We start from the raw sequence: 20,957 nt of genomic DNA, 5'->3' as shown, positions 1-20,957 counted from the left end.
GTGACTCTGTCCTCTCTTGGTTTTACAGACAAAACAGTTGTTGCCCAGAGAGGTTAAGTGATTATACAGGATCACACGGCTTTCTAGAAATAGCAGAATCAGTGAATGCTGTTGCATTGGCGTGTTCACTCTCAGTTGGATCTGATCTGTCCATCGCAAACAAAGACTAGGGTTTGGGACTTGGGTCGCTGACGCTTAAAAATGTTTTTCTTTAGTTTGGGTCCCCTCACCTTTGGAAAATGTTGATTTCTCATTTTGACTGAAGAATGAAATCTCAGAAGTTTCCTTGGTGAGCACAGGAATATCAAAAGATTCCTAGGAGCCACATATGTGAATGCCAAGGCCAGTGTGAATCTTCCATTTGAATGTTTGGCCCTACTTTCTGTTAGTGGGATCAGACTTAGTACCTAGACAGACAGATCAATCTGGGATATGCATTCCAGGCAGGGCCAGTGAATGCATGCTGGAAATAGTAACACAGTTGGGTGAAAACCAAACAAAATAGAGGCTGTTGTTGCGAGTTGTTCATTTTATCAAAAGAGAATACAATTCTCAAGCTTTGTAAAACATGGATTTTTAGGACCCAGGTTGTAAGTAGGTAGGTGGGTAGAAAGGCAATAGGAAGTAGTTTGAGACTATGGGTCAATGGCAGACAGGTCTTGGCACCACTGGAGATGTGATTTACTCAGGATGTTGTATGATGAGAGAGACGTGATCTGAATTTTGAAAAGATTGAAGTCTGTGGTATTCTGTAAGGAGAGAGACTAAGAAGACATTGTTCATGTTTATGGTTGAATGATGGCTATGAAATATAACTTTTGTGTGATTGTTTTACTGTCATATCCAACTATTCCAGTGACCTCAGTATACAGTTTTATGGATTTCTTTTGTTTCACTATTGTGTGGTTATAGCTGTATAAGTAAGATTCATTCTATAATGTGAAGAGATTTGTGTTTATTGAATATCATTCTGAGCTGATGAAAATCTATTCCCTTTTTCTTTTATTTTAGCAATAAATTAAATACCTGGAGAACTATTACAGGAGATGAGACAATGATCTAGGCCAGCCTTTTAAAGTCAATCTTTATATATGTATAATCTCCAGATATTACAAGCAAAATATTCTTGTTTATTGGGCAAGAATATAACTGAACTTTTCATTTTTTTTATAATCATTTGGAAATGCTCTTAAGAAAAGTAAGATTATTAATCTTAGAAAGTTTATAGGTTTAGAATACCTCAGTTTTTTCTCTTTTCATTCAGTTTCTATCACTAATGATTAGCACAGTGCTTAGCCTGTACTAGAGACTCAGTGAATGTTTGTGAAATGAAATTATAACCTTATAAGAGGAAAGTGGAAAGTTATTAACTTATCAGTAATGTTAGGATAGCATTTCTCCTTCTAGTGTATCTAGTATACCTTTTTTTAAATCTAGAAATGGAAAATAGTTTTTTTTACAAAATTAAGCTCTGAAATTATGTTCATAATTTTCAACCTAAGATGTATTGCAAGATATCAATGTCACCGAAGAAGGATAAAACTGTTCTTAGTGTAGCTTTATTATTACTATGTCTTTTTCTCTTTTGAAAACTGGATGTCCATTTTTGGTATGAGATGGTAACTTGCTGTTAACAAGAACGTGCAATTAATTCAGAGTGCCCCCATGGCCTAAGCGTTCAAAAATAAACGCTTACTGTCATTTGTTTTCTTGTTCACCCATAACACTCCTACTTAATATCAGTCTATTAAGCTTTTATGATAATAAAATTATATTCAAGGGGTTTCCATGAGCCTGGATATGAAATGTTCTCAACTGGCTTATGATTGAACACATTGAGCAAACCCAGCCAACACAGCCTTGAAAGGGAATTTGGCAAGAACTGTCGTGTAAGAAATGCTGTAACAGGGCTAAAATAATTCTTCTTTTTCCTGGCAATGTTGTACAAAGCCTGCTTGGCAGAGGCACTGAAGATACATAGAATCCCAGAGCTGGAAGGCAGCTGAATGGAGCAGCTACCCATCCTGTGCTTAAATCACAATCTCTGTAGTGCCCCTGCCAAGAGGCTGGCCGTCCCTAAAGGAAACACTCTGCCTTCTTGTCTGCCTCACCCCTCCAGTTCATGGTCAGCCCGATTGTTAGTTCTTCCCCAGGTTGAATGGAATCTTCTTTTCTTGTAGCTGCTCCTCACTGGCCTTGATTCCATTCCCTGTGGTGAACCGAACAATATTTTTTCTCTTTTTAGTATCACATCCCACTGGTTAAAATATTCGAGGACTTACGTATAGTCTGGAATGAACTTTCTACCCTCCTTTTTCTTTTAAACTTTTCTCAACCTTCAAGGCCCAGCTCAGTTGCCCCCATTTCTGTGATGCCTTAGCGAGTCAATACTAATTGCACTTTCCACTGTATTCTCATTTTTCTCTGCTTGTCCTCTGTCACAGCTCAAATCCAGTGCCCTGGTTTTCTTGGTAGTTATCGACATTCCTGCCTTCCTGACTAGTCAATAAGCTGAATCTTGCTAGAATTTATATCTTCTGTGTCCAAATAGTAATTGCCCATTGATTGCCAAATTGAAATAGCACCGATTGATGTATAAGAGTGTAGCTTAGGGTAACGTTCACTGCGGCAACAGATGAAACTAAACATGCCATATTTATGGGCCTTTCTAAACAAATAAGTAGTTTTATTTCTCGTGTAAAAGTCCAACGTGGGCACTCCTGGTTGGTGGGGGCAGCTATTCTCCATGTATCCTCTCCATTCAAAGATCCAGGCTGCCAGAACCTCTGCCAGCTTAAACATCCTCACCCCAGTGAGCTGGAAGTGGGGAAAACAGCATGGAGTGCTAGGTGCAGAGTTCTAATGGGCTAGTTCTAAATGGTTCCATATCACTCTGCTCACACTCCATTGGCTAGAACTGTCATGTGGCCACCCTAGCTGTAAAGAAGACTGGGAAATATGGTCTGGCTATGCGAACAGAAAAATGAGATTTTGGTGACTAGGTAGCAGTCTCTGCCTCAGATCTCTTAGGTTAAATTTAAGTCATAGGATATAGCCACTTTCTTTAAAACTTTTATTATGGATTCATCACAAACAGGTTTTATTTTATAATCATAGTATACTAAAAATTCCCGCAGTGTCCTTTAGACAATCTGTTTAGTTGGAAAATTTAAAAAGAAATTTTTTTTTCTTGTATTTGTAATGTTTTAAATGAGAAGGATCATAATTTCCAACACAGCTCAGTTTTTTTGTTTTGTTTTGTTTTTTAAAAAAAAGGTTTTTAGGTCATTTTGAAATTCCTGTTTCCATTGAGGAAACTTAAATTTCTTTGGTGTTAGCCAGTCTCGAGTTAACGTCATCTTTTTTGGGGTAGTCAGTTCAACATTTATGTACCCTACGGGCTGTTTCTCTCTTCTCCTGGGGCCTCCTGTCCCATCATCCTTCTTAGATGGTATCTGGATAAAGGTGAAAGCTGGCATTCAGGGTGTACACCCTGGTTCTCCCACTACACTGTGGGTCTCCTCTGGACTCATGCAGGGCTACTGGTCTGTCCTGTGTCTGGATGTCTTGACCTATATCTATCTGGTCCCATCTCAACCTTTTGGAGACTTTGATGACGGTTGCTGTTCAAGGCTGGGGTCCAGGCCAGAGTCTCCAGTGGGCAGCTTTTCTGTACTCTGAAGTCACGTGAAAACCTCCAGCCTCTCTGGTCTCATAATGCTCTCAGCTCTTCTGTGTCCTTTTTAGGGATCTGCAGACTCTTAGCTCTTTCTTCACACTGTGCTGAAACATACAAGATAGTCTAGCTCATTTTCTTAGAACTTGCTAAGTCGCCACCAAGGAGATGGTCAAGCCTGAAGCTTCTAAAATCTGATGGTTGGGCAGGTCAGGGAGCTCTTTCAAACAAGCAATACAAAAATGTCTTACTTCTGCAAATTCTATGAAAGTATCTGACCACAAGAACACATAGTGAAGACCCTCCCAGAGCCTTGGAAGGAGCTTGTGAAATGAGAGTCCTAAAGCTCACACGTCATTACTTTCACAGTAAATCTACCTCTGGGCATTTTTAGGGCCTCATTCCTCTTGCTCCCTGCACCCACACCCCAGTGGGTGAGTATTCCATTTCAGCCCCATTTAGATGTACCATAGTTCAGTTCCAGAAGTAACTACTCAGAATTAGCATAGACCCACAAGGCACAAAGGATTCGAAGTTCCCAATAAGATTGCACTTACTTCAGATACCAGCTGTAAGTTCTAGGCCAGATGTTCTTCTGACTGACTGGCTATAAATTCAAGGCTTCTCGTGACCCCCTCAGGTTCGTTAATTTGCTCTAATGACTCACAGAACTCAGGAAAGTGCTACTTGTGATTAGAATTTTGTTATGAAGGATGCAAATCAGGAGGACCAGCCAAATGAAGAGGTAGATACATAGGCCGAGGTCTGAAGGGGACACAGTTTCTCTGCCCTCTCCTCACGGAATCAAGGCACGTCACCCTCTTGGCACATCAATGTGTTCACTAACCAGGAAGGTCCACTGAGGTCAGTGTGGAGTTTTTGCTGAGATCTTATTATGTTGGCACGATTAAGTCATTGGCCAAGTGATTGAACTCAGTCTCTAGCCCTCTCTGCGCCCCGCCCCCTTCCCGCCCCCCAGAGAGGTTGGCTCAAGGTTTCAACTTTCTAATCATGTGGTTGGGCTTTCTGGTAACCAGCCCCAGTCGTGAAGATATCTAGGGAACCACCCTGAGTCACCTCGTTATCATAACAAAGACACTGCTGTCACTCAGGAAATTCTGAGTTTTAGAAACTCAATTGCCAGGAACCCAGAACAAAGGCCAGGTAGATTCTTTTATACAAGTAGCAATATCCTCAGGCCTGGGACCTCTTACCTCTCTTCTTTTTGACCCACTCTCTTTCTCTCCAGGGAAGAGGCTCTCTGTCCTGCCTTCCTAACTTCCCATCCACATGTGGCCTGGCCTAAGTGGGCTGTACCATGGCTCTTAGTGCACTTCTGAGGATCCCTGTCCACTAGGCTTAGCTCTTAATTTGAAGAGCCTTTGGAATTGAAGAAACTCTTCTCTATCAACAAAGCCTGATTCAGACTGCTGTTGATGGTGGGCTCACAAATCCTAGATTGGAAGTCAGTGGTGTCATTTGTCTTTGCATACCAACTTTATCCTAATCCCCCTCAAGGCAGAGCGTTTCTCCCTGGAACAGGGAATCGACTCTTAGAAAGTGTGGGAAAGAATGTTGATGTAGTTTTAAAAATATTACATCCGTTACCATTTCATAGCTTTCCCGCGGTACAGTCAAGGTGATAAAAGTGCTAAATTATGTATGATATATATATGTGTGTGTGTATTTGCGCACACACAATAATTGGCTCATGTTGATAATTTCTTGGAAAAATATCTTTGTTTCTTTACATGTGAGAGTGGGCATTTCATTGACCTAAATTGGCAGACATCTGATGAGCTGAGTGGGACGGGTATTTTTAGTTTAACTTTAACCATGTGTGTACTGACCGTGATGTTTCTAGTATTGTAACCATCATTGAAATAGGGGCTCCATAAAATTGGGGTAACTAGGAAGCCAGAGATTGGGCTGAGGGCGTATTCTGAAATGCCTGGCTTTTCTATTCTTCCTGTTCTTTTAGTCCTTCTGCCAATTTCAGAATCCTTCCCTTCCTTAAAACATTGTGTTACATTCCAGAATTTATTTAATTGCCAAGTGAGTGATTTGTGCCCTGCAGCACTTGAAGATAATTGGAATACAATCTAAATTATGTGCTCTGTATAATACTTAATTGCCAGCCCGATGAAGGGAGTGAACTTCAGAGAGTTATGCTTTTGTTTCATAGTGGATCTGATATCTCGAAACTATTATGTGGAAAGTCCTCATTTGCTGGTGTCTGTGTGGTCCTGATACATGAGTGTAATGATGCTTCTTTTGGTATACAGTGTAAGTTCCTGGTAATGAAGGAAGGTACCTCTGGATTTTTGCAATGCCCTGTAAAGTTGGGCCCCAAACCATGTTATGTAAATGATGGTGATAAGACTCACTTCCTCAGATCTTTAAATCTGGCAATAGATACAGCTAGTTTGAGAAGCCATGGGGCTTCAAGAGGGACCTTCAGGGAGAGGCAGCATACAACACCCTCTTTTTCCTCAACCAGTCTGTCACCAGAATAAGTGCTTGAGGGTCCCAGGATTTACAGGCCTAAATTTATGTCTACTGACCACTAAAAGAGTGTTTGGTGTTTCACCTTCCCAAAGCTCAAAGTAAAGAAAAAAATTAAGACTCTTAAACCATATAACAGCAGGAGATAACAAGTATAGTAAAATGTGACACCTCTTAATGAAATTTAGTGTGTGCCTTAAAAAGATACATCACACCAGGGTGCAAATATAGGAGAACATCCCCTAGTTGGCATTCGACCACAACCATCCCCAGCCAAACTCTACAAAGGAAAAAGGCCAAGAACTCCATGGAGAGCTTGTCACAAAGAACTGGGAAAAGTACAAAAAGGTTTAAAGACATTGAGATTTCAAATAAAATGTTTGAAATACACCATGAGAAATAACAAAATATTTCCTCACCTATATGTAGCAGATTTTTCTCTCTCTAGAAATCCTTGAAACAGGACAACGTCCCCTCTGTTTGGGCTGGATTAAATATGATCCAGCCTGAAATCAGAGACCAGGGCTGGAATCTCCTGGCTGTGATCACTGTTGAGAGCATCAGTGAGATGTACTTTTCTACCAAAATATCTTATTTTATAATGACAAGATTTTTTTTTTGAGCATTTTATCTAAAGAATGTGCATTAATACCTAATCGTTTGCCCCTTCTCTTTTATTTAGTCACTTTAAATAATCTTTCCTTGATTTTTATATAGGATTTAAAAATTGTTCTTTTTTTTAATCAAATGGCATTTTTAGTTTTTAAAATTGGGTCATCAGATTTACTGGGGCAACATTTCTAGCAAGCTGCATTTCCGTTTTTATACACAAGGGAGAGCTAAGGCCCCAGTAAATAGATTTGAGTTTTGCCAAATTCCAGGTTCTTCTGTACTTCAGAAAGGACGTACTGAACTAATTAATGGCAGTAAGAATTGTGAATTGTTTGGGGAAATATTTGACAATAGCAAAAGAATTTTATAACTTTCTACAACTTTTATTTTTAAATCCATTCGCTAGGTCACTTTCACAGCGATTATACCCCCTTTTGTCAAAATTCAGTAGGGTAAATTCAATACAAGAAGAGGGCCAACTGAAATAAATATTAAAGGTTAAGAAACGAGAGAGACCTGTTTCAAATGATTTTCTTAAAAAATTATGATGCCCGGAACTTCTGGTTTCAAGTTTTATCCTTTACCCATCTCTGAAATCTAACTCAGTCGTTAAAAGTAAACATGAGAGATTCGAACTGGCTTACAGAGACTAACCCAGCCCAAATAAGTTCATATTGTCTTTACATGGAGTAAACTACTGCTGAGAAATGGATGGTTTTAGAAATATATCTGCTTTTTTCACATCAAGATTTGGTTTTGTCCTGTGCTTTTTAAAATCAATAAAGCTATGTGAAGAAAAAAAAGTTTTTAATTTTTTATTTATTTTTAACAAATAAAAATGTATATATTTGAGATGTACAATGTGATGTTTTGCTATAGGTAAACATTGTGAAATGACCTCATTCATGGAGTGGAGTTGGGAGAGAGTATAGTTAAGGAAGTTAGAGATAGGACAGGGTGACTTTTCTGTCAGTGGGTCCATGTCTGAACTGTGGCTTTCATGTCTTCTATCTGGGGCATGGAGGACAGTGGATAAGAGCATCATCGACTTTGGAATCTGATGACCTAGAGTTCAAATCTCAGCTCCACCTAATTAGCTCTGTGACCTTGGGTGCCTAGTGTAACCTCTCCGAGCTTCCTTGTGGGATGTTCTTCACAGAGTTTTCTGAAGTATAAATGTGTATAACATAGAACTTACCATATAAGAAGAATTTTCAGAAAAAAAAATGGCTATTAAGGAAAAAGTATTAAATTACTTTGGAGAAAACTAACAGATGATAGGAAAAGAAGAAAAGAATACTTTTGTTTTGTGTCTCTCTCCTCCGATTTTCTACCTATCCCTCCATGCTTGCAGGAAGAGCACTGGGGATAGCGGTGAGGAACCTGGGCCGCAGGTCCTGGCCCTGCCGCCCGCTAAGTCTGTGATATTAGACAGGTCTCTGGACCCTCCTGGGTTGAGTTGCATTATCTTTGATTTGCAGGATTTTTTCCCACCTATCTAAAGACAACCTCCCAAATCACATGAAGCTTTTACTTTTACTTTTTACTATGGTTTTAATACTGGTCATCCTCTGCTTTTTTTTTTATATCAGGGGTCCATTCATGGAGGCTGTTTAAAAGCAAATTCAATTCAACCCTCATTTATTGAACATTGAGTAGGTTGAGCCACACTTGATGCTTGGACTGGGGAAAGCAGTGCTAATTGTCAAGTTTCTATTTCCTACCATCGTGGTTGGCCCACCTTATTAGTTCAATTGAGAGCAATATTACTATTAGAAGTAATATTGTACATTTAGCCACCTTGAAGAGCTTGTTTAGAGCAGGTCTCCAAGTGTACACAGATGGGAATTAATAGATATTAAAATAGATTGTGAGATGCTCTAACTTGGAAGGCTTTTAACTGTTCAGGAAATCAGTAGAGTTTAAACAATTATGTTTCCTTTTTTATGCTAGAGTGTTAGTGTCATGTCTCTGGGGGCATTATTTACAATTTTCCTTACCCCATGCTCAGACAGTGGAGAATGGAAAGGCAACTGCCTCTTTGGCACTCAGTTTGGCCTCCAGACACAAAGATAAGGGGGTTCATCTCCTGGCTGCTTCTGGGAGACCCAAGCCTCTCTAACAGACATACCTGTGCTTCTGGGGTTTCTACCCACCCTTCTTGGCCCACAAGTGAGGAGAAATACAGCACAATAGATCTCAACATCCATGACAAAAGAAAAAGAGATTCAGAGATTTAGGTGCCAAAATAATGAGCTGGAGCTTGTGACATTTGTAGATTCCTGGCATTTTGGAGGAATCAGCTTTTGTAAACAGCTTTTGCGCTTTGTTTACAACAGTTCAGGTGGCTACCCAGAGAAGTCAGAGTGTACTTTCCACAGCAAATACCAAGTCTGATCACCCCCTACACACTACTCCCCATATAAAACCTTCCAGCGGCCTCCCATTGCAAGTGCAATTAAACATGGCCTCTGAGGCGGGGGCCATCTGGCCTCTGCCTGGCCCTCAGATCTCATCTTCTCCCTTTGCTCTCTGGGCGGCTGCTACGCTGGACTGTCTTTCTGGTCCTTTGAACTTCCTGGAAGCCTTCTCAGGTCATTCTATAGCTGTCTCCTTGTCCTAATGGTTTCTTTCCAGAGATATCCCACTCAACCACCCTAGCTGAAAGAGCCAGGCCCTGCCAGTAACTGTCACATAACCTGTGCCAATTTTCTTCATGGCCCTTGCCACCATCTAAAGGTTATCTCATTGTCTCCTTCCACTAGTATTAAGCTCTAAGAAAGCCAGGACCCTTACCTTTATAGACTACCGATATATGCCAGCACTTGAGTAGTATCTCACGCATAGTAAGTACTCAATGATTATTTGTGAATAATGAGCATACCAGCCAGAAATGGGGGCTAGCAGAGGAGATTTGGCTGCAGAGTCACTCTAATCCTGTGGGTATTTTTGACCAATATGTGTCAAGGTAGAAATTGCTGGCATGCTTTCCCATTAGATTCCAGTGGTTTGTGTCTTCGTGTAAAGGTTTCTTAAAAGAATTCTAAAGGAATGCAGTTTTGACATAAATGCTCTTGAACTTTTCAAGAATTTGAACGCTCTGTTCTAATTTCAGAACACATTGATGAAGATTGTTTAAATATGCACCAAAAGTACAACCATTGCTTCAACCCAGCTCTTCCTCAGAAATTTTCATAGATTTTACAAACAGCTGTCCTCTAGCTTGAACTCTCTTTTTTTTTTCAGCAAAAACCAGATTAATACATCTAATCTAACTTGAAATTAAAAGAGAAAAGAAAGTACTAACTTAATTGGGTTTTCATTTTTAGTTTAATACAAGAAAGTCCTCAATAAAGAATGTTGATTTTAAGTGTAATGCCATCTACCTTTTAGAGGGCTTCCTTATTTTCTAAAGAATGTTGAATTGTCAAAATCAAGAAAAATTGCAGATGGGATTGTGAAGCTTTGCCCTAGGCAAACTCAATTCTTGTTCTGCAACTCCTACTAAAATACAATACTAAAGTCACTGTGCTCACGGTCCATCATAGAAAGCATATTCCTAATGTATGATGCTGGGTTTTTTTTTTTTTTTTTTTCATACCTTTCTCTTGGACTTGGTAGAATATTTTCCAAAAATTATTTAAAGTGATATATTCAAAACTTCAGTTTCATCAAGGTTGCCAGTGGTTCTGTTCTTCTCTTCCACTTCGTGGAAGGAGCACAGGGACTCAGGCAGCAGGATGTCAGAGCTCTGGGTCCAGATCTGTCATTTTGCTGTCTGATGCCTTGGATACACTAAATCACCTCCCTGGGCCACAGTTTCCTCATCCATGCATTGGAGTCATAAAGTGAGGGAGAGAGCATGGCCCATCTTTCCTGCCCTATCCTTTGATTTTGCCCTAGGGTGACTGACCCTAGAAAGAACTATATGGGTTTGCCCTGGTCTAGCTCCAACTCTGAGACTCAGCTCCCAGGAACTAAAACTCAAGGCATGGATGGTGAGAGATTTTTCTCCTTGTTCTTAGGCTTTCTCTCAAAACATACAGGTTTGGCAAGAGGTTCGCTAGCATGTTGGTGGACTGGGTACATGATCCAATGTGTAGAGCTTTCGGGACAAACTGGTTGTCTATAGCATTTACATTCTGTGTGCTGACAGGACATGATGGACAGGACTCAAATTGGCTACAGCTGGTGACAGCAGTGCTTACCTGTCACAGAAGGCTTCTTTTCCTACACAGGTGATTGGGGGCTTCAGCATTTCTGTATAGACCAAGACTAAGAATTTTGTCATCAAGAAGAAACTTTTTTTTGTCCCCTGCACACTACCTTTCAGAGTACTTACCAGCTGCTAAATGGATTCATCTTATTCATTGAAGCATATCAAGTCTCCCCACAAATTATCAAGACCGAATCCATTTGCATCCACTTTAATTCACTAACAGCCATACCTGTCCTCCTGGTAAACTTCAATTTAATGTTCCAACACACTGATGTCATGGAATATTATTGGAAGACATTGGGAAGGATATTGTGGTGTCCAACAGACGGTACTGTCAACATTCCAGGGGAATCCCAGACATGAATATTTGTTCTGCAAGATAATTATTAAACCCAGCTTAGGGGTTTTATTTGCCACCATTGTATCGTGTTACATAAATCTTGATGATTGACTCTTTTATTAATTGTATCTTTCTGCATTTATAATCAGCACCTGAAAACCTGAAGCTTCAGTATTTTTTTTTTTTTTTACATGAACTTTAAAATAAAGTTTGTTTGGAGGCATTTCCCCATCAAAAAAGCATAACAGGAAATACAGAATCAGAGTGAGGGTAAGAAAATAGAATCACCTGTAATCTCATTGACCTTCACAGATCCAGGTTGGAGAAGGAGCCAAGTAAAATCACCAACAGGGGTTATTTTGGTGCCCTTACGGTTTAGAATTATTTTTAACCTGTGATGAGGCTCAACTCTTTTGTAGCAGTTTTACTAAATCCCACCCCATGCGGCCCATCAAGTCCCAGCCTGTTGTTAGCAGTACTTGCATGTCCTTCCATTCAGTCTTAAGAACACCCTGTTTTCCTGGGCACCAAGCGATTGACTTTTTTTAAAGGCCATTAAGGGATATGTGGGGGCATGCCTTCCCGCACTGGATTAGCGATTTTAGCTTCTTCTCGTAAACAGGGCACTTATGCCTCCCCTCCAAGTTTCACAGGCCGCTTCTCCCTCTCTTTTAAAGATGGCTTTTCGCCTCTCTCGTGTTGCATAGCTGATGCTTTTTTACTGCCATAAATTTGGCTCACATCATGCTATACCCGTCTCCAGGATTTTATTTATTTATCTATCTATCTATTTATTTATTTATTTATTTATTTATTTATTTATTTTGGCTTGAGATATGATTAACTTATAACATTGTATTGGTTTTATGAGCCAGGACTGAGTTCTTAATTCAGATTCATTCCCATAGAATTTTCAGGACTTCCGACACAAATTGGACCCTTTCTCTCACTTCCTCAACTGTCTCCTCCCTTCTCCACACCACACAGTGCTGGGCTGGGCGCTGTCAGCAAAGGTCACGTTTTAATCCCCTTAAAGACTTGAAGTTTGTATTTCTCCCATTTAACAGATGAGGAACTAAACTTCCCAGGCCGGGGGCATGGTTTTTGGATTTAGCATTTAGCTCATGGCAGGTATCTTTGTTTAATGAATGCAGAATGTTGAGTTTATTGCCTTTTATATTTTGAAAATGCATATCAATGCAAGGCGGCAGGGTGGTGGGGGTTTGGTAAAAGACAAATCACATCTCAGTTTACAGTCCCTTTGCCCACTGAGCCGACCTCCTCCTAGCTTGCAAATTCAAGCCACTTCTTAAAAGGGTGCAAGGGCTCAGGTCAGATCAGCAACAGGTGCCTCTTTTGATGACCCTGGGAGGACTTAACTGCTAGAGGTCTTCTCACAGCCTCTTGGATGGGATATACTCGTGAAGGCTGCTAGCTCGCCGCTCCTCTACGGGACGTCTCTTGTGAACTTCTCTCTGCTGAGCAGCAGGACTCTGGGGCACTCGGGTTAGTGTCTTCCCCCTTCTTGTTTGCCTTGTTTTCAGGGGGGCCAAGGCCCCTCGCTGTCCTCCTCCTTATCTTGTTCAATGAATTGCTGACACAGTTTTGCCTCGGAGCTGAGTAGGGGGTGTTGATCTTCATTGCTCTTCCAGGATCCTTTTTGCCAGTAGGGTCGAATATCTTTTTTAAGCCATTTAACTCTCAAAGCCACAGCAAGAGAGAAGTTTGTACAGGCATACCTCGAAAATATTGTGGGTTTAGTTCCAGACCACTGTAATAAAGCGAGTATTGCAGTAAAGTGAGTCGTAATCTTTTTCCTGGTGGAGGATCTTGCCTTCAGTTTGTAAAAAAAAAAGAAAAACAAAAACAAAAAAACGCAACACCTGTGAAGCGCAATACAATGAGATGTGCCTATATAGTTATCAGTTAAAATGAAGGCAGTTTAAAGTGGTGGGCTGTAGCAGGGCAAATGGGAAAACAAAAATCTTCATTTTGCCCCACTTACCTGACTTATTTTAATTCACTGTGTGATTGCGTAGCCCTCCCTTGAACAGAAATCATTTATGCCGGGCCGGAAAATGTGCTTGCTTGGTAAGCCCTGTCATTTTCAGGAAGAAGAGTAAACAATAAGATTTAGTTTTACTTCAACAAGATGGTTGGATCTCACTGGCGAGTAGGCATCAATCTAAATGCCTTTGAAGGTATTTTGATTAAAATGATTTTTTTTTTTAAATTCCAAAAGAGATTTCAGACGGATAGGAGATTCAGACATTTTAAGACAAAATAAAACTGAAAGTAGAATTAAATAAACAGTGAGTAAAAGTGCTGGTAATGTATTGTGAGAGTACTGGGCGAAGAGGGATCAGGTATGATATTTTGAAAGAAATGGCATTTTAGCCATTTCTTAATAAAAAGATAAGCATTATTTGAGTAGGAAAGGGGGATCATGAGGAGCAGAATTACCAGGCCAAGGGAACCATGTAGAGGCATGGAAATATGTGACTCATAGGTACTGTGACACTGTGTCTGGGGAACATGGAGTATTTATAAGGATAGGAGTGAAGAAAAACTAGGTGGGGCCACACCCTGGAGGCTAAGCATGACCAAAGAAAATGGGCTTTATTCTGTCCTGTAGAAAGAATGTAGAGCCTGAACATTGTTGAAATGGGAGAATGAATGATGTGTTCCTCTTTTTAAGCAGAGGGAGTATAAACATTTGTATTATAAAGGATGCATTAAAAGGGCCCTAGAGAGAGGGTGAGGATAACCCATCGGAGGTGGGGGGACATTATATTTGACCATGTGGAAGAGAACTTCCCGAGAGCAAGGAGAAAGAATGGAAAAGATTGTTTGATGTTTATAAATGTTAAGATGTTTATCTATTTTAGAGGTAAACTACGAGGTGACTAACAGGACTGCTAAAATGAAATAAGGGAGGCTGATGGTTTTAAAGGTTTCTAGCCTAGATAATTGGTCAGGGAAGGGTGTATGGGACATGGGGCTGCCCTTAGATGAGATAGAAAGTATAGTTCCAAAGTTCTCCAGCAGAAAGCCCTCTGGGGTCATTAAGAGACACCTCACCTGTTGCTGGTCAGGACATCATACTTATTAGTCACATCTGCTGGGAACACAGAAGAGACAATTGGCCACATTTGCTTGACTGCATATTTACAACTATTATGAGAATGAAAAGGAGGGCCAAAGAAAAAAACTTGGAGAATGCGGTGAGAAAAGTTAAGAAACTCAAGACTGTCGTGTTACAGGAAGAAAATATTATGGAGCAGTAGGGGAGAAAGTAAATAAAATAGGTTTTAGACAAGACTAAAGATATGAGGATGCAGAAGTAGCTTTGGGCAACTTTTGAAAAATATTCCTGTCTGGGGGCTAAGGAATTTTACCGTGCGGCCAGGAAATAGTCTCATCAGTCTAAGTGACCTCAGAGGTTCTCAGTAAAGGGAAAGTGAGAAAGGGGATGATCACTAGAGGGTAATGTAGAGAGAGTACAAAGAGTTCGATGCGAGTTTCTGATTTTGTTCTTGAAGATTAACACAGAAATACATAGAACAAAAACATGTAAATTTATTACCTATATATTACTACATGCCGAGAATACTATAGGTATATACCTAAGAGCAGTTTTCCCAGGAAACCCTGTCAAAAAGTTGAATTTATAGTCAACTGTATATATACTATACTACCTTTTCTTCCCTCAGCACAAAAAATAAGGTGTGGTCTTGGTAACAAAAAGAAACATCTAAATGATCTGTTACAGCTGAGAAAGATTCCGAGCAGGGGAAATGGGAGTTGATCTTGGAAACTTGGTACAGAATGCATAGGTACCAAGAATTGGGAAGAATGTTCCAGTTGAGAGGTGTGAGAAATCTCAAATGGGGGCAGTAAATACGGCGTGCTGTGGTATGAGGTACCGGATTTGTGTCACTGGTACTGCGGGGATGCTCACGTGCCGGAAGTGAGGCAAGTCAGAGTGGGTAAAATCCGATTATGGAGATCTCTAGAGTCCAGGAGGGAGACTTGGAATTGATATACTGAGGATAATTTAGGAACTCGAGTAGGACAGTAACCTGATAGAGGGGGAAAAAAAAAAAAGTGCGTGAGATCTGACCAATATGGAATAGCCCATCACTATTGAGAAGAAATTCAGAATTGAGGTATTAAGTCTTATTGCAGGAGAGAAGACTGCATGACATAAAAGAACAAGCAAGGAAATGGGAATTTCTTTGTGGCCCCCCATTTTAAAAAGAAAGAACAGCAGAAGCCTTAATCGAAGTAATCAGAAACAGTAGCCGGTTGCTCAAGGAAAATATCAGTTAAGGTGGGGGAAAAGGTATTATGTGTAGAGGTAAATTGTAATGAAAAACAATGTATATCTTGATTAGAGAATGCTGTAGTCTTTTTGCATGAGTGACACTCATCATGTATTACTTAGGATTTCCAGCCTTGGTATTTTTACAGTTAGAATTTTTTTTCTTTATTTCAGTTTTACTGAGATAACTGACAAAATTGTAAGATATATAAGGGTACATTGTGGTGATTTTATATTCATATACATTGTGAAAGATTCTCTCATCTAGTTAACACATCAGTCACCTGAGAATCCTGATAGTAACAAGCACAGAGTGCAGACTCTTCTCCAGATTATGAGATTATAATTGCCTTTGACAAATTTAAGTGGGCTTTTTTTGTTTTTATTTTAAGCAACTCACTTTTTATGGAGTCTCATTGTACTCACAGTGGAAATAAGAACCCTATTTCTTTTCACAGTTATATTTCATTTTATGCAATACATGATTGAACTATATAGTTCCAGTAACAAATGCAGCCGGCATCAAGATGTTCGGGAACACAACTGACTTGGTATGTGTGTCAAGTGGAGTGAACAGAGGGTCCATGCTGGGGGCAACCTCGAACCTCGTAAGTGGAGGTCGATTGAAGGAGCCTTTTAACTTCAGATTTAGTCAGGTGCACACCCTCTAAAGTTTTCTCGAGATGCTCTGTTTCTGGAATGCATATTAGGAGATGTTTCCTATATATGAATGCTACTGCCAGTCAGAGCCAGTTCCTGTGTTTGTCTATGCCATGCAAATCGCTGACCATGTTTCAGTCTCCTGGTGTCTCCTCTGCCACTTGGCTCTGCCCTTGTTGATTTCAGCCAGATGTTCCCACCAAAACTGCTGGTCCTGATTATGCTTTAAAATCAGAGATTCACTTTAAAGTTCATTGCATAGCAAATTGTGTTTACAACATAGGTATAGCTCTTAGCTGACCAGTTTTGAATTTTCGGCTTATTGACCTGGCATTAAATAAAGCAGGACAGTCATACTTGACAGAGTCCTATGTATACCTATAAGCATCATACAGAGATAACTTGAACAAATCCAGATTATTGTATTGAAGTTATGTATTCTAAGTTGGTTTCTCAACTTTAACCAGAGTTAGATACTCCTCTACTGATACTATAATAACATGTGTATGTACATATATGTATGTATGTCTCCATGGATCTGTGTATAACTGATACGAGTGTATATATGGAATTAAATCCGCCCTGGAACCAGCTACCCACTTTCTCCTTCACACAGTGTACTCTGCATATTTTCAGATGTACTCTCTTTATTCATGGTTTCTGCTCATAACATCTCTGGTCCAGGCACTACCTCATGATCTTCACTCAGCTTCAACTTCTACACTAACTGGACATATTCTTTCACACTTGCACACTCTAAGAGAAGTGAACTAACCCAGCCAATCACTCTCACTTCTGTTTATCCGGAGACCCTCATGCCAGGCCCTGCACAAGCATAGAGACAGGCCACCCTGAGAACGGGGGACCATTCCGATACCCACCAGATGAGACCAGGACAGAGACAAGTTACCTGATAGAGAACATGGCTGCCCAGGCAGCAAGTACTATGGGCAAGGCAATTTCCTTTAGACCAGCAGTCCTCAACCTTTTTGGCACCAGGGACTGGTACTCCTATGAGAATCTAATGCCTGATGATCTGACATGGAGCTGAGGCGGTGATGCTAGCACTGGGAAGCAGCTGCAGACACAGCTGAAGCTTTGCTAGCTTGCCCACCGCTTACCTCCTCTTGTGCAGCCTGGTTCCTAACAGGCCACGGATCTGTACCAGTCGTGGCCTGAAGGTTGGGGACCCCTGCCTTAGAACATAGGGTGGCACGAAAGGTAAAGGCTGCCATCACTTTTTCAAAAGGATGTTTTATATACATATAAAACACTTTGCACCAATCTAATATGTCCAAATTTTTATTACTGTAATATAGTTAAGAATCATTAGTACCCCAATAACAAATTTCATGTATTAATTTTCTAGGGCTTCTATAAAAAAATACCACAGATTGGGTGGTTTAAACACCAGAAATTTATTTTCTCACAGTTCTGGAGAACAGAAGTCAGAAGATGCTGAGAGTGTCGATTTGTTCTGAGGCCTGTCTCCTTGACTTGTAGATGACTGTTTTCTCCTCCGTTCTTCAGTCTTCTTTCTGTGTGTATCTGTGTTCTAATCTCTTCGTATAAGGACATCAGTCATTGGATTAGGGCCTACCCTAGTTACCTCATTTTACCTTAATTCTCTCTTTAAAGGCCCTATATCTGAATAGTCGTATCTGAAGTACTGAGAGTTAGAGCCTCAATATGAATTTGGGAAGTGAGGGGACAGAATTCAATATGAATTTGGGGAGTGAGGGGACAGAATTCAGCCTGTAAAACCATGGTATCCTGTGAGTCATTGCGTAAGGTACAAACTTTGCTGCTAGCTCTTCAGTCCACAAATCACTATGTACATAACAGATACACATTATGATCAGTGATCAGTAACATCATTTCAAAGTGTGCTGGCATTTAGTCACAGCGTCTGTTAAGTCTATGTAGACAGCATAACGTGTAGTTGTGTCTCCTTATCTCCCGATGATAAACCCACACAACATTCTATAAATGATAATCAAGAGAGGGAATCGGCCACCAAAGATAAAAGTGCAGCAAAGAAACAAAAACGTTAACAACACAGCAAAATTGGGTGTGATTAGAAGATTTTAAAATGTTGAAGATAGAATGAGTCCTGCATGAAACTGCAATACAAACCATATTGAAAAAGTCCGTTAAATTTGAAAAACAAGCTAGTGTCACACAACAACGTATTTAAGTTTAAACTGCACTGGAAACATGCCACTTATGGTTGAATTTGAGCATTTACTTTGAATTGAACACTATAATAAAAAAAAAAAATCAGTTTGGTTAGTATACAGGCCATAGCACTAAAGTTACTTCATTGAAAGAAACTGGCAATCACAAGGAGACTAGAGAAGAATCTTTTACTGCCGAAGTCAGCATGAATTGGTTATTCTGGGGCAGGTTGGTGGTGCTGCCAGGGCAAAGAGTACTGCTGTGAGATTAGCACCCAAGTTTTAAGGATTAGTTAAGGCAGATGGTTATGATGATCATCAATCATTTTACTGCTGATGAGGCAGATATTTTTTGGAAGTCAACTCTATTAAGAGCTTAAGCGAAGAAAGATATAGGATGGCAAAGTGGCCATAAAGGAGAGACTTTAGGTGTTCAGCCAGAGGAACTTAGTGCAGGCAAACTTACATAAATGAGGAAATGGTCTTGAAGAAAATGGCGCAGATGTCCCAGAGGAAGTGACACCAGCAAAAAACAAAATTTCAAATTAAAGGAACTTCGAGATATTTCACTGCATTGAAAAGGCGAAGGATAACATGTTGGAAGGTGATCCTTGGCACTTTGCCAAGGCGTAGAAAAGATGTTCGTGCCACGTCATAAGTCATTTCATGAAAAGAAGGCAAGGGCTTTTCAAATACTCTTGATAAGTTTTTGCCCCTCAATTTTTTTATGTTCAATGTTTCTAATGTTTTAAATTAGTATACAAAAAAAAAAGTTGTTTTACCATGTTTTCATTTTCTTGTGCATGTATCAGGGGTCCCCAACCCCCAGGTCATGGACCGATATCAGTACCCTACTGTTAGGAACTGGGCCGCACAGCAGGAGGTGAGTGGAGGGCAAGCTAGCAAAGCTTCATCTGTATTTGCAGGCACTCCCCAGCGCTAGCATCATCGCAGCCTCAGCTCCACCTCAGATCATCAGGCATTAGATTCTCATAGGGGCACCGGTCCCTGATGCCAAAAAGGTTGGGGACCACTGCATGCATTACCTACAATAAAAGTTTTTAATGTTTTGACATAAATTTGTAGAGGTCAATGAAACAATTATGTTTCCATTGATTATTAAAATGGTTTTGTACATGGTCATTTTTATGGTCCCACACTTCCATGCAAACCAAAGATTGCACACGTACTTGTATGTATCTTTGTATGTATACGTATGTACGTATACAAGTATGTATACGTACTTGTATGTATCTTCTTTGCTGGAATTCCTTCTAAGATGTACCATTTTCTGTTTTTACTTGTATTATTCCCCTAAGCCTTGCAAGCAAGCACAATTTAGCCTTTTCCTGATGGTTCAGTCATTATTTGCTCTTCATTAGCATTTTTGTTAAGGGTGTGGTTTGTGCAGCCAAACTTTCAGAGTCCAGACCCCAGCTCTACAACTTACTTGTGTGATTTGGAGTAAGATGCTTCATCTCTTTGTGCCTCGGTTTCCTCATCTGTAAAGTGAGGAGAATAACAGTTCCTTCGTCAAAGCATTGTTATGAGTATTAAACGAGCAAGTGTATGGAAAGCACTGAGTGCCTGGCAACATAGAACATGTGCGAGCTGCTGGTGCGGTTAGTAGTGAAGGCTGGAGTGGTAGAAGTATTCATAATGCCCGGTGTCTTTAGATTTACTGAACTTGAGACTATTCTTTCCTCTATCAGGTGGCCTCAAACTATGTTCTTCATTTCTTGGGTTGTTTTACTTTTGTTGTTCTCTTCCCTTGTGATTTGGCTATTAATGGCCTCCTTTGCATCTGCCTCAAGCAGAACCAGTGCTCTGCTCTCAACCACCCTCTCATTTGCATTTGATGCTTTTAACCACAGTGCGTTTATAGATAGGAGAACTTGTGCTGTTGTGGTGGCCTGTGAGCTTGGATGAGGACTCGTTCCTCATATGCAGCCTATCACAGGGAAGCCCAGAAGAGAACCATTTATTTGGCTTAAGGACCTTCTAATCAAATGGCCGTTTGATATTATCTCCAAATGAGGCTGTCTTCATAATCGTCGTATTGGCTATTTCAATAGCACTAAATTATTCTTTGCAAGTATTGAAATTATACCACGATGTGTTACCTTCTTTTGGTATTTCTTCATTTTGTTTTTTAATATATCGAGAACCCTGAAGTACAGAGGTGGCCCAGGCCTTCCTGAGAAACCCTGCTCAAGGGACAAGCAAGTAGAGTCCTGGCTGTGTTGTGAGTTGATAGTAACGAGATAAATGGTCTCAGGATAAGAAAGCAGAACTGCATTTCTTTTAATTCTCCATTGTTTCTCTAAGCCTCTTTTAGGCTCCTAGATTTTTGGGGGTTCTTCAATTCCATCCAAGGAACCAGGAGCATAGTACATGCCTAACTTGTACGAACAAAGGTGCCCACATATTGTGTTTGTATTGTT

General features: G+C 40.2%; 1 protein-coding gene across 1 annotated transcript in view; it reads left to right on the top strand.

Annotated features, from left to right (window-relative positions):
• Positions 1-20,957, top strand: part of SMARCA2 (SWI/SNF related BAF chromatin remodeling complex subunit ATPase 2) — a 122,029-nt gene that overhangs the window by 63,058 nt on the left and 38,014 nt on the right. The window lies entirely within an intron of this gene.

The sequence above is a fragment of the Pteropus medius genome, unplaced genomic scaffold (genome assembly GCF_902729225.1).
Source record: "Pteropus medius unplaced genomic scaffold, Ma_sr-lr_union100, whole genome shotgun sequence".
Lineage (NCBI taxonomy): Eukaryota > Metazoa > Chordata > Mammalia > Chiroptera > Pteropodidae > Pteropus > Pteropus medius.
This window is presented reverse-complemented; position numbering and strand designations above follow the sequence as displayed.